This window comes from Natrix helvetica (assembly GCF_964273705.1).
Source record: "Natrix helvetica genome assembly, chromosome: Z".
Taxonomy (NCBI): domain Eukaryota; kingdom Metazoa; phylum Chordata; class Lepidosauria; order Squamata; family Natricidae; genus Natrix; species Natrix helvetica.
This window is the reverse complement of record NC_138554.1, coordinates 4565730-4579153: the sequence shown is the minus strand read 5'-3', so window position 1 is coordinate 4579153 and position 13424 is coordinate 4565730. Positions and strand designations below refer to the sequence as shown.

The 13424-nt window shown below is 43.5% G+C and overlaps 1 gene segment (V, D, J or C); it reads left to right on the top strand.

Annotated features, from left to right (window-relative positions):
• Positions 1-1037: 1037 nt before the first annotated feature.
• On the top strand, positions 1038-13110 carry LOC309381712 (Ig gamma-2C chain C region-like). The segment is given in 5 exons: positions 1038-1161; positions 9228-9527; positions 11198-11524; positions 11757-12086; positions 12659-13110.
• The last annotated feature ends 314 nt before the right edge of the window (positions 13111-13424 follow it).

Genomic DNA, 13424 nt, shown 5'->3' with positions numbered 1-13424 from the left:
CATATCTCAACCAGTGTCTTTCCAGGAATAGTGTAGTCCTATTTCTTTTGCCATTTGTGGAATTAGTCTTCTGGCTATTCCCTTCATCAAATTTGTGAGGACTTCTCTTCGCAACTTGCTGCTCGTTACATATCTTGTAAAATCTCGACACCCTCCATCAGTAGTGCTTTCGTCAGAAACAGACTGGAGACACATATAACTGAAACTGTATAGGGTCTCCTGCTTGATCAGGGGCTTGGACTACATGACCTCTCAGGCCCATTCCAACTCTATTTTTCTTTATTCTGATATAAAACATTTGTCAGCTCACTGATTGCCATTCTTCTTTATGGCCTGTAAAAATTGGATAGGAGAATTTTGACTAGTTGGACTATATGTCCTCCAAGCTCCCTTCAAATTCTGTTCTATTCCATTCTATTGTCCCAAAGATGCTTTTTCAAGAGGCAACTGGACTTTCTGCTTTTCCTTTGAAGATGTTTTGCAAGACAACTTCAAAGAAAAACCAGAAAGTCCACTTGCCTCTTGAAAATGTACCTTGGGGCAACCATGACTTGCTCTGTTCTGTTCTGTTCTATTCCATTCCATTCCATTTCTTGTCATATTCTATCGTATTCTGTTCTGTTCTGTTATTCTATTGTTATTCTATTCTATTGTTATTCAATTGTTATTCTAGTCTATTGTTATTCTAGTCTATTGTTATTCTATTTTCTATTCATCCTCTTGGACAACGTTGCAAAATTGACTAGGTAATGGGTTTTTTTTAGAGCAACAAATATTTTCAGGTGTTGTTGACCAGTTTATTTAAGCTCTGAGTGTTTTTTTCTCAGTGAAAGAATGTTTGGACTTCTAAAAGACATACAAAAGAAAGATATAAAAGAGGAAGAAGGGAAATTCTCCACGGTTGAAAGCGTTTCACATGGTAATTTTGGGAACTCCGACCACAACAATGGTTATTTTTTTTACACCATCAGTTCACACCTTCACGCCAACCCTAAGGATGTTTGTTAATAACTTGCTAATTTTTGCTTTCTTGGTAAATGACACATCCTGAAAACTTGAGCAAAACTTTGAAAGTCCTGCTCATCAAGGACATAATTGTCAAGGAAGAGCAGAATCCAGTCGAGCGACTGAAGTCCGAGGGTGTCCCTGGCATTTGGTTTCGTGAGTAAAAAAGAGGTATTCTTATTTGACTTTCTACCTCCTGGGAAATTAGAAATAAATGAGAATATAGCGGGAGAACGAGGACATTCCTGGAATCAGATGCTACCTCTGGGGAAAGGGGGAAAGGTAAGATGTCTTGGAACAAGAATGTGTATGTCTCCTTTTATTAGATTTCTTGTCAGTGTATTTAGTTTTCCTAGTGTTGGGGACTAGTAAGGCTTGTTGTGCTCTTCATGTGCTCTTCATGTGCTCTTCATATGCTCAAAGATCCACCAATTTGTATTGTAGGACTGTGTAGTTGATTCTGTTGAAATTCCTGAAGTGTCAGCTGTGCATCTCAGCTGAGAGCATCATGATGGAGCACTTCTGCCTAAAGATAAGAATGCGTTCCTCACCTCCTTGAAGGCCATCCCATTCCAATCAGGAGTTAGCGGGAAGGAAGAGTTGCACAAAGCAACTACCTTGTTGAGCTGGGAAACTGCCTGCCCCTCAATTAGAGAGAATTTCTGTAATGTGTGGGTGAAGATGTTCTGCTCATTTCTGCACAAAAATAGCTAGAAGGAGCTGCATGCTCCATCTGGCCTACCCTACCACCTTCGTCCCTTACCTCCTTGTTTAGTCAGGTTCCCTCGCCATAGAGTCTCCTCCCGGTACAGCATTCTTTTTCCTCTGCCTATCCTAACTGAAAGCCCTATCAATTGTAGAGCCGACCGGTGACAGAGAGCCACAGCAGAAGGATGAAAGAGCCACAGGCAGCTCCAGAGCCATGGGTGGCCCACCCGTGAGCTAATCAGTCATTAAGAATGCTACAAGCAACAATGAGTTGCTTGATCTCCAGCTGAGCTGTAAAATTCAAGCTGGCAATGAAAAGGGGAGCTGCTTGCTCCAAGCCTGAAAAAGTAGATTTAGTCCAAGCTTCATGGCCAACGAGGAGATTTTTTGATGTCCTAGCTTACTATGATTCTGCTAAGCTGCGGCGGGGACTGGAAGCTTGGCTCACATCTCCTGCTTAGCTAGAAGCTTTGTGATGACTATGATTTGAGCACTTGGGCTCATAAGAAGCTTGTGGAGAGCAACGGGGATGCCCGAGGTTCTGCTCCAACCCCAAAGCTGATCTTTCACATTTTTAATCATCAGCTAGCTCTAGAAGGTAGGATGGATAGTTTGAAGCAAGTGGGCTTATTCCAAGATTCATGCGAGGAGAATTTTCACAGCCGAGCTGAGTGCGTAGGGTTCTGCCAAGCGAATCAGGAAGAAAGGAGATAGCTAATGGGGTGTCTGCTCCGTTCCTTACATGTAGTGATCTCTTCAATCATTCTCCAAGAGATGAGATGAGTTCTAGAAAGGGTTAGGGGCAAGAATACCACGTTTCCTTCTTCTTCAAATCTGACGTTTAAATAGAAGGTTGATGTCCTCCTTATGTGTGATGGTTCCAGTAAGCTAGCAAAGAAGGAAAGTAACCATTCCAAGTCTTGATTCTTAGCTAGGATATTGTTAGCAGCAGCTGAGTGTTAGGATTCAGAGAAGTTAGTGAACAGCCAGGAAGTTCCTTCAAGTCTCGTGTGTATTATGGGGTTTCTTGATCTGCAGGTTAAAGTCTAGATTTCACATAAAGTAGTGAAGAACAAAGTTAGTTGCCCCAATTCTCAGGCTCAACTGATTTATCCTCAATCATCTAGCTGAATGCTAGGAATCAGTAACGCTAGTTGAGACAAGGGATGAGGATGAGGTTGCTATTCATTTGGTCTCGGTGATTGTATGGGCCAGGTCTCTCCACATTTTTGTGATCTTGCAATACATTTCTTTGAGTTTTTCTATGCTCTGGCTGGTGTCAGGTTTGGTGGGATCTAACCATCATGTTCTTTGGAGCTTATTTCCTAGTTAAGAGGCTTAATTGGACATCTACAAGTCTGTTGTACAGCTGAGAATGTCTTGCTCATTCAACTGAGAGCTTGAGTTCACGTAAGCTAGCATGATTCTGTAGAGATTCTCAGTCATTCCAGGTCATGATTGTCCCAAAGGTTCTTTTTCAAGAGGCAAATGGACTTTCTTGTGGTTTTTTTTTAAAGATGTTTCGCTTCTCATAAGCTTCTTCAGCTCTCCCTAGGTAGTTGGGAATGGAAGGATTTCATTGTCTGCAAGCAATATAAACCTTTCCATTCCCCACTATCCTGTCAGAGCTGAAGAAGCTTCTTGGATGAGAAGAGAAACATCTTCAGAAGAAGAAAAAACAAAAAAGTCCAGTTGCCTCCTGAAAAAGCATCTTTGGGATGTAAGCTAGCATGGGTCAAGGAGTTCTTGGGAGGTCTGTTCCAAGCATGATGTACAGCAGCTGAATGGTTTAATTGGTTGGAAGAGAACTTTCTGCAGATCTCACACTCGACAGGATGCTTTTGAATTCCCTACCTTAATCCTAGGACGGGGTCGGCAACCTTAAACACTCAAGGAGCCACAAAAGTTCAATTCTGGAACTGACTGGAGGTCCAGTTCCCCCACATTCCTAGCATGGCTTCCTTTTTCCTTTGCCGACCTGAAGTCCAGTTCCCCCACCGCAGAGTCTCCTCCTAGTGTGGTGTCCTTTTTCCTCCACCTGTCCTAACCGAAAGCCCTATCAATTGTGAAGCCGAGCCGCAACAGGGAGCTGCAGCAGAGGGATGAAAGAGCCACATGCGGCTCCGGAGCCATGGTTCCTGACCCCTGTCCTAGGATTGATAATAGATGGGTGGGGGAGCCAGACTGTTTCCAGGCTGTCATATGAATGCTATGCTTCAGGTAACCCAGGCCAGAGCTAGAAGTCCCATGCTCGACACTTAGCTTTATGGTCTCCTAGCTGAAGTGCTAGGTGTCAGGGTAAGGTAGTGGGGAATGAGAAGGCTGCTGGATTTCTATTTGTCTTGAAAAGGTTTCTTGGCTGAGCAGGAGATTGGACTGGAAGATCTCCTAGGTCCCTTCCAATTCTGTTATTTTGTTCTGTCGTACTGTTATCTTCTCCCTGGATGTCTGCTTGCATGCTGGGATTCAATGAAGCTAGTGAGAAGCCAGAGGGTGGAGGTTATTCCCAGCTTCATACAGAACTGGAGATAACAGAATAACAGAGTTAGAAGTGATCTTGTAGGTCATTAAGTCCAACCGCCTGCCCAAGCAGGATACCTTACACCATTTCTGAAAGATAGCAGTCCAGTCTCTTCTTGAAAGCCTCCAGGGATGAAGCTCCCACAACTTCTGTTCCATGGGTGGATTGTTCTCCCTGTCAGAAAATTCCTCCTTATTTCTAGGTTGAATCTCTCTCCTTGATCAGTTTCCACCCATTATTCCTCATCTGGCCTTCCGGGGCTTTGGAAAATAGATTGGCCTCCCCTCCTCTCTGTGGCAGCCCCTCAAATATTAGAACACTGCTCTCATGTCTCCCCTGGTCCTTCTCTTTACTAGATATTATACCTCCTGCCTCTCTGAGGTGATAAAAATCACCCACCTGCTTATTTCTGCAGGTCAAAATGCTGATAAAGTCATGGGGAAAAGTAACTTTTGTTTTGATCAATTAGCAGTACTAAGAGACCGATTAAAACTTGTTTCTCTTGTTAGAGAGTTGATGCCTCGTTTAAACGGTGAGCTGAATCCTTGGGGCGAACGTTTGCCTTAAGGCATCTGCCTTTTCAACTTTGAGGAGGCTAAAGATATTAAAATGGCACAATTTGTGACCTCCAGTTGTCTGCTAGAAGAGAATAAGTAACCATTTTAGTGTTTCGTGAACATCCAGAAGCTTCTAGCATATAAAGAATCCTCTGCCTCTCAGATACAGATTGCATGGACCTTGGAAATAATTCTATAATTTAGTTTCTTAGCTTGGGTCTCCCTCTTGTTTGAGTGACAGCCTTGTTTTCTTTTTCCACTACAACTTGCTTTATTCAGTAAACCGACAGGCAAGCAGATATTCAGCCTGCATTTAAGAAGGTGACAAAATGAAGGCTTGGCAAACACACAGATAGGGCTGGAGAATAGGAATTGAGAGAGTGATGCATCTAAAGTGGGGGACAGAATCTTGAGGTGCCCTCATTTTTAGATGCAGCTGTATCTCATGCACTCAAATCCACTTAAAGTGAGAGAGAATCAATTTTATTTTGATCCCCCGGGCTGAGGAGGATCCTTTTTGAGATGTTTGACATTCCTTCTGTGAGTTAAACTGCCTCTTATGCCAGCCAAGTTTCTTCCCCGCTCCTGTCTCCCAAGGTGTTTCTCACATACCATTAACATTTGGACATTCTCCGTTTGTGCTGACCCTGATTAATGAAGCAGACGGTTGCTGGGTTTGAAAAGTTTGAGTTGTTCCTATTTGACGGAGGCTCAGTGGCCAAGACCCTGAGCTTGTTGATCAGAAAGTTGGGCAGATTGGCAGTTCGAAACCCTAGCGCTATGTAACGGAGGGAGCTCCCGTTACTTGTCCCAGCTTCTGCCAACTTAGCAGTTCGAAAGCATGTAGAAATGCAAGTCGAAAAATAGGAACCACTTTTCGGTGGGAAGGTAACAACGTTCCGTGCCCCTTTGGAGTTAAGTCATGCTGGCCAATGACCATGGAGACATCTTTGGACAGTGCTGGCTATTCAGCCTTGAAACGGAGAGGAGCACCGTCCCCTAGAGGCAGGAACGACTAGCACATATGTCCGAGGGGAACCTTTATCTTTACCTATTTAAAAAGAGAAGTTCCTCTATCTTACTTATAAGTGAGAGAAGGTCAGTTAAATACAGTGAGGGGAGAGTGTTACAATATAAACATCATAAGTACTGATGAGATTCAAAAATTTTAACTACCGGTTCTGTGGGCGTGGCTTGGTGGGCGTGGTGTGGCTTGCTGAGTGTGGCAAGGGAAGGATACTGTAAAATCTCCGTTCCCACCCCACTCCATGGGAAGGATAATGCAAAATCCCCATTCCCTCTCCACTCCAGGGGAAGGTTAATGCAAAATCCCCATTCCCTCCCCACTCCAGGGGAAGGATGATGCAAAATCCCCATTCCCTCTCCACTCCAGGGGAAGGATGATGCAAAATCCGCATTCCCTCCCCACTCCAGGGGAAGGATGATGCAAAATCCCCATTCCCTCCCCACTCCAGGGGAAGGATAATGCAAAATCCCCATTCCCTCCCCAATCCAGGGGAAGGATAATGCAAAATCCCCATTCCCTCCCCACTCCAGGGGAAGGATACTGCAAAATCTCCATTCCCACCCCACTCCAGGGGAAGGTTAATGCAAAATCCCCATTCCCTCCCCACTCCAGGGAAAGGTTAATGCAAAATCCCCATTCCCTCCCCACTCCAAGGGAAGGTTAATGCAAAATCCCCATTCCCTCCCCACTCCAGGGGAAGGTTAATGCAAAATCTCCATTCCCACCCCACTCCAGGGGAAGGATACTGCAAAATCCCCATTCCCTCCCCACTCCAGGGGAAGGATACTGTGAAATCCCCATTCCCTCCCCATTCCAGGTGAAGGTTAATGCAAAATCCCCATTCCCTCCCCATTCCAGGTGAAGGTTAATGCAAAATCCCCATTCCCTCCCCACTCCAGGGGGAGGATACTGTAAAATCTCCATTTCCTCCCGATCATCTGGGACTTGGGAGACAGAGAAAAGATGGGGGTGGGACCAGCCAGAGGTGGCATTTACTGATTCTCCAAACTTCCCCCTATTTCTGCTACCGGTTCTCCCGAACTGGTCATAATCTGCTGAACACCACCTTTGATCATAAGCATATATGTGATAATATCAATCGTTATTGAAAAGTGTACTCTCTTCCATTGTGATATCAATTAAAAAGGTAACGGTTCTCCTCGCACATATGTGCCAGTGGTTCCTGACTCTAGGGGGCAGTGCTCATCTCCATTTCAAAGCCAAATAGCCAGGGCTGTCCGAAGACATTTCCGTGGTCATGTGGCCGGCATGACTAAATGCTGAAGGCACACAGAACGCTGTTATGTTCCCACCAAAGTGGTCCCTATTTTTCTACTTGCATTTTTTACTTGCAGTAGCTGGAACACGTAATTCAGAGCTCACTCCGTTACGTGGTGCTAGGGATTCGAACTGCCGGCCTTTCTGATCGACAAAGCTCAGCATCTTAGACCCTGAGCCACCGCGTTCCTCTATCAATTATATAGCCATCAAAATATTTCCTAATTGTTTTCTCTTTCTCAAGTAGTTCATATTTCACACAAACCCACTCATCTAACCTCTGTATCTGTCAGCCAGCCATTTGTAGAAAAGTTCCCATGTCACAAAGTATTCTGAATCTTCTTTTTCTTTCATTTTTAGAGTTCACCTATTCATTTCTGCACATTCAAGAATATTGTTGTTGTTGTTGTTTTTGTTGTTATTATTGCATCAACAAAATTGTATCACAGCGGCCAGTTGTTTCGCCGGATTTGGCATAGATTACTAGTCGGGCCCCACCCAGGGGCCTAGGACGTCGTAACGTATTTTCGTAATATACGTGCAGATCCAAGCAGTGCAGCTTTTTGCATTTGACTGATGGTGATTTTGTCAAGTTTTAACTGTTTTAAATGTAATTCCAGTGCTTTTGGAATAGCACCCAGTGTGCCGATTACCACTGGAATTACCACTGCTGGTTTGTGCCATAATCGTTGGATTTCAATTTTTAAGTCCTGGTATTTCGCGACTTTTTCATGTTCCTTCTCCTCAACCCTGCTATCACCTGGTATTGCGATGTCTATGATTGTAATCTTATTTTTCTCAATCGGTGTGATGTCTGGTGTGTTATGCGCTAGTATTTTGTCCGTTTGTATACGAAAATCCCACAGGATCTTGACCATCTGATTTTCGGTGACTTTTTCAGGCTTATGTTCCCACCAGTTTGTTGTTGTTTTAATATTATAATTTTTGCACAAATTCCAGTGGATCATTTGTGCTACTGAATTGTGCCGCAATTTATAATCAGTCTGCATGATTTTTTTACAGCAGCTGAGCATGTGGTCAACAGTTTCATCAACTTCTTTGCAGAGTCTGCATTTGGCATCATCAGAGGATTTTTCGATTTTGGCCTTAATGGCATTTGTTCGGATAGCTTGTTCTTGCGCAGCCAGGATTAGTGACTCTGTTTCTTTCTTTAATGTACCTGTTGTTAACCATAACCAAGTTTTTTCACTGTCCACTTTATCTTTTATTTTTTCCAGAAATTGACCATGTAAGGCTTTGTTCTGCCAACTCTCCATTCTTGATTTTATCACACCTTTTCTGTATTCTTGTTTCGTCTGTTGGGCCTTCAGTAGATTTTTGTTCTTTACTTCGATTAATAGATCTTCTTGACTTTCTTTTAAATAATCAGCAAGTGCATGTTTTTCTTCTTCAACTATTTGCTTCACTTGTAATAATCCTCTGCCACCTGATTTTCGGGGCAGGTATAGTCTATCAGTGTCACCACGTGGATGTAAACTGTAGTGCATTGTCATTAGTTTCCTGGTTTTTCGGTCCAAAATGTCCAAATCAGCTTGTGTCCAGTTAACTATACCAGCTGTGTATCTTATAACTGGTATTGCCCAGGTATTTATGGCCTTGATTGTATTTCCACCATTTAATTTAGATTTCAAAATTTTCCTAACTCTGTTGGTGTACTCTCTCCTGACAATATTTTTTACTTGTCCATGTTTGATGTTATCCAACTGCAAAATGCCTAAGTATTTATAGGCTTCATTTTCGTTGCATTTAATTAGTTGGCCTTTGGGCATTTCAATTCGTTATTATTATTATTATTATTATTATTATTATTATTATTATTATTATTATCATCATCATCATCATCATCATCTGCAGGAGTTTCTACATTTTTCCAGTATTGTGCGTATACAATCCTGGCTGCTGTTAGAATGTGTAAAATTAAATATGTGTTACCTTTATTGTACTTTCCTTGGAAGCGTGCCCAAGCAATTCTCTCGAGTATGAAATTCACAGAGTCGCCGAAAATAATAGAAAACTTCAGAACTATCGGAGAGCATTTCACCAGGGTTGCCATCTTTCATGGGATATAAGCTCACTATCTTCGCTGTGTTATATTTATCTTCCCCTACAGTTGTTGCAAGAGCCCCAACTGTGTTCCCATTGCTTCCTTATGACCAAGACATTACCACCGCTTCCAAAGTCTCCATCGGTTGTCTCGTCAGTGGCTACTTCCCTCAACCAGCGACGGTGCAGTGGAATTCAGGCGCCATCACCAGTGGAATCCATAACTTCCCTCCAGTTTTGCTTGCATCTGACCGCTATACTCACAGCAGCCTGCTCACCATCCCCGTCAGCCAGTGGCAAGCCGAGTCATTCGAGTGCAATATCGAACATACAGCCACCAGCACCAGAATTAACAAAAGAATTGACCGTGAGTCCAGTCAATTTATGATCCTTTTCTCTTCTCAAGGGCGGTTGATTTGTCAAAGACGAGCACATCCAAATGTGAAGGTGAAACGGTGGGAAACAATGACAATTGTGAAGGTACAAGCAATCCTCGGCTTATAGCCATTTAGTGACCATGCCAAGTTATAACAGCAGTACAAAAAGTGACTTATGAATGACCCATGTTTCACCATTGTTCACAGTTGTTGCCACGTCCTCATTTCCACGGGATCCAAACTCATATTTCATGGATCATGTTTATGTTGGTTGCGGGGTCCCATGTCTCACATTTGGTGACCTTCTGACAGGCAGAGTCAATGGGGAAGCCAGATTCACTTCTCAACGGTGTTACTAATTTAATAAGTGTAGTAATTCGCTTAAAAGCCGTGGCAAGAAAGGTCATAAAATGGGGCAAAACTCTCCTAGCAAATGTCTTGTTTGGCAATATAAATTGCCATTATAACATCAGGACGACCTGCAGTCTCCCCAAAAAGGTACTCATGAACCAATGTCAGGGGGAAAGGCAGGAGTAAGCTATCACCTCTTGGAAGGAATTCAAGCAAATGTTGATAGATATAAACCAGGAAAACAAAGTTTGAGGAGGGATTTAGAAGACAATGTGATGTTTGGGTAAGAGGTCCAGGATTTTCCAACCCGTGGAATCTTTCAATCAGAAGACCCTCAAGAACATTCAGGGAAAAAAGCTGAGAAGACCAATGGATGAAGGATAGGGGTTGTATTAGGCTATTACTAAGGTGTAGTGAGCCTCATTTCTGTTTCTCCACGCAATTATCTATATATATATAAAAGTGAAATACTACTCATGCGTCATCACAAAATCTCCAAAACTGTAAAGCCTACAAACGTAAAATTTGGCACATATGTTCCTCTTGGCTCCTAGGTGCTTGCTTAGAAAGGATTTTTCAAAATGACCATCAGAACATTAGTATTTCTTATATTGTTATTAACACGCTCAGATGCTAAGGAGTTAGGCATTCTACTCCCCCACCCCACTTGAAAAGAACTCTGTTCCAACTGCCACTTGGGCATGGGCCTGATCAGCGTATGACTCATCTGGCCTGAGGACTGGGAGTTTGGACAGGATCAGTGGCACCAGCCTGAGGGAGACAAGGGAATAAGATAGGAGAGACCTTTGTGCAGCACGCCTGAGGGAGAGAAGGGAGATAGGAAAGGAGACCCTTCTGTGGGGCACACGTAAGGGAGAGAAGGGGAGAGGAGAGGCTTCTGTGGGGCAAGCCTGAGGAAGAGAAGGGGAGAGGAGAGGCCGATTGTAACTACTCGTTAATGTTCAAGCTTTAGCTGTCAATTTATCAAGCCTGATCACATGGTTCCATAGTGAAGCAACTTAGAACTGAGGAGAGAAGCAATTTAGAACTGAGGAGAAATTTCCTGACAGTTAGAACAATTAATCAGTGGAACAGAAGTTGCCTCCAGAAGTTGTGAATGCCCCAACACTGGAAGTCTTTAAGATGTTGGATAGCCATTTGTCTGAAACGGTATAGGGTTTCCTGCCTAGGCCTCCAAGGCCCCTTCCAACTCTACTATTGTATTGTGTTGTATTGTATTGAAGCATGGGCATCCAACCGACTAGTACTAAATAATACTTAAATCCAACATCTAATTCCTCCTGCTTAGGCATTGCAACCCATAGTCCTGTGGGCCCTGAGATCAACGTGTTCCAATCTTCATGCGGTTCCAGAGATAGACCCATACAGCTGTGGTGCCAGATTTCAGGCTTCTACCCCAAACCATTGGACATTGAGTGGAAGGTGGGCAGCCGCTCTGGATTGCTGCGTCCATACACTTATCCCGCTTGGAAGAATCCTGGCACATATACTTTCAGTACTGCCAGCGTAGTCAACATCACCCAAGACGACTGGCTGGAAGGAAAAGTTTATTACTGCGAAGTAACCCATGCAGCATCACAAACCAAGGTGAAAGGCAGAGCCAAGAAATGTGAAGGTAATCATGATCTTATGCAAATGCTGGTCTGTAGAAGCGAACGTGGAATGAAAATAGGGGGGGAAAGGAGGAGCTAGCCCAACTTTTCATAAGACCTTTGTTGAAATCCATAATATTTTCCAATAAATCTTCATTAATTTAGGGCTTCTTCACCTGCTCAGACAACCATTTTTAGGGAGGGGAAGAAATGAGAGTTGACGAGGGAACTGACATTATTTTTTTTTATCCTTAGGTGGAAGCGGTTGTCCCTCCGGAGATATTAATGTGTATATTCTGCCCCCAACACCAAAATCCTTGTTCCTTGATAGAAATAGCAAAATCAGCTGTGTTGTCAACAATCTGCAAAATGAAGAGGGACTGAAAATTACTTGGTCTAGGGAGGAGAATGAACCCCTGAATCCTGAATCACAGGAAACAACAGAAGAAGCAAATGGTACCTACACTGTTGTCAGTCGCCTCAACGTCTTAGCTCAACACTGGGAATCGGGAGAGACTTTCACCTGTGTGGTGGAACATCCATCCTTTGTCACCCCCGTCACAAAGAGAATTTCCAAGGTCAGAGGTAAGAAGGAAGCTACATTGTTCCCCCGCAGGGGGACTAACGGACTTGTCTTCATTAGTACCGAGATATTGTAGGACAAGGATGCAAGCTTGGAGACTTGAAAAGGGGCGGCATCAACAATCTAAATATTGGGTGGATAAGTACAGATCAGAGGGGGTATTCAGCCGGTTTGGACAGGTACACCTGAACTGGTAGTGGAAATCGCAGGTGGGGCTGCACACTCACCCTGGTTCTATGCCATCTTATTTGGGCACATTTTCAAATCAGGCGCATGCGTGCAAGCCCCGCGTGCAATCATCAACGCACATGCACAGAAGGCCGAGAATATACATGGATGGTACATTGCTCATATTTGTGAACCACTAGAGAAAGTAAGTGAATACCAAGCCTGACCAGGGTGACAAATTTCACGCTTGGCTTTCCGTCTAGTCGTACAATGGGCTGAAAACCATGGTTTAGTGGTATAAATGGCTAAAAGAATCATAGTTTAGCAAGAGATATGAACCATTCATTGCTGCCACTAATTTCTCCTATATTTCATTGTTGTGTTTCTTTCCGCCAACTTTATCAAGGCCAGAGAAAGGCACCCAAGGTCTACGTCTTCCCTCCTCACCGAGATGAGCTCGAGACAGGCACACGTGTGACGCTTACCTGCATGGTAAATGATTTTTACCCAAAGGATGTTGATGTCCAGTGGCTAGAGAATCATAATCCCTTGGAAGAAGACAACTATGAGACTACTCCAGCTATGAAGAATAAGCATGAAGACTCCTACTTTCTATACAGCAAACTTTCTGTCCCCAGTTCTGATTGGGACACCAAAGTCTACACTTGTATGGTGGTCCATGAAGCCCTCCCCATAAAGTTCACAGAGAGGAACATCTCAAAAACTCAGGGTAAAAAATGAACCAGCTGCTCCCTTTCAACCCATCCTAGATTTGCCTCTAGCACTGTGAGACCAAACTGTTAATGATTTGTCTGCTCGCTCACTTGGCATCTGGATGAATAAACCCTCTCAGGAATATCTCAGATTCTGTTGTTTTCTCCTTAGAGTTGAGATCTAGACTGGGGAAGGGAGATAACCTGTCTGAAAAAGAAGAGCTAAGGCTTAAGGCTGGTTTATTGGATTGATTGATTGATTGATTGATTGATTGATTGGATTTCTACAGCCCCCCATCTCAGCAAATGGGTGGGTCACTGTTTTGATAATCCAACAAAATGGAGTTCATCATGTTTCTGTATGAATCCCACTGAAGGACAATTGATTTAGCTGGGTTTGGGGGAGCTATACCAAATTAGCCCCACTGCAGCCCTGTGCTGTGAGAAAAGAATGGAATA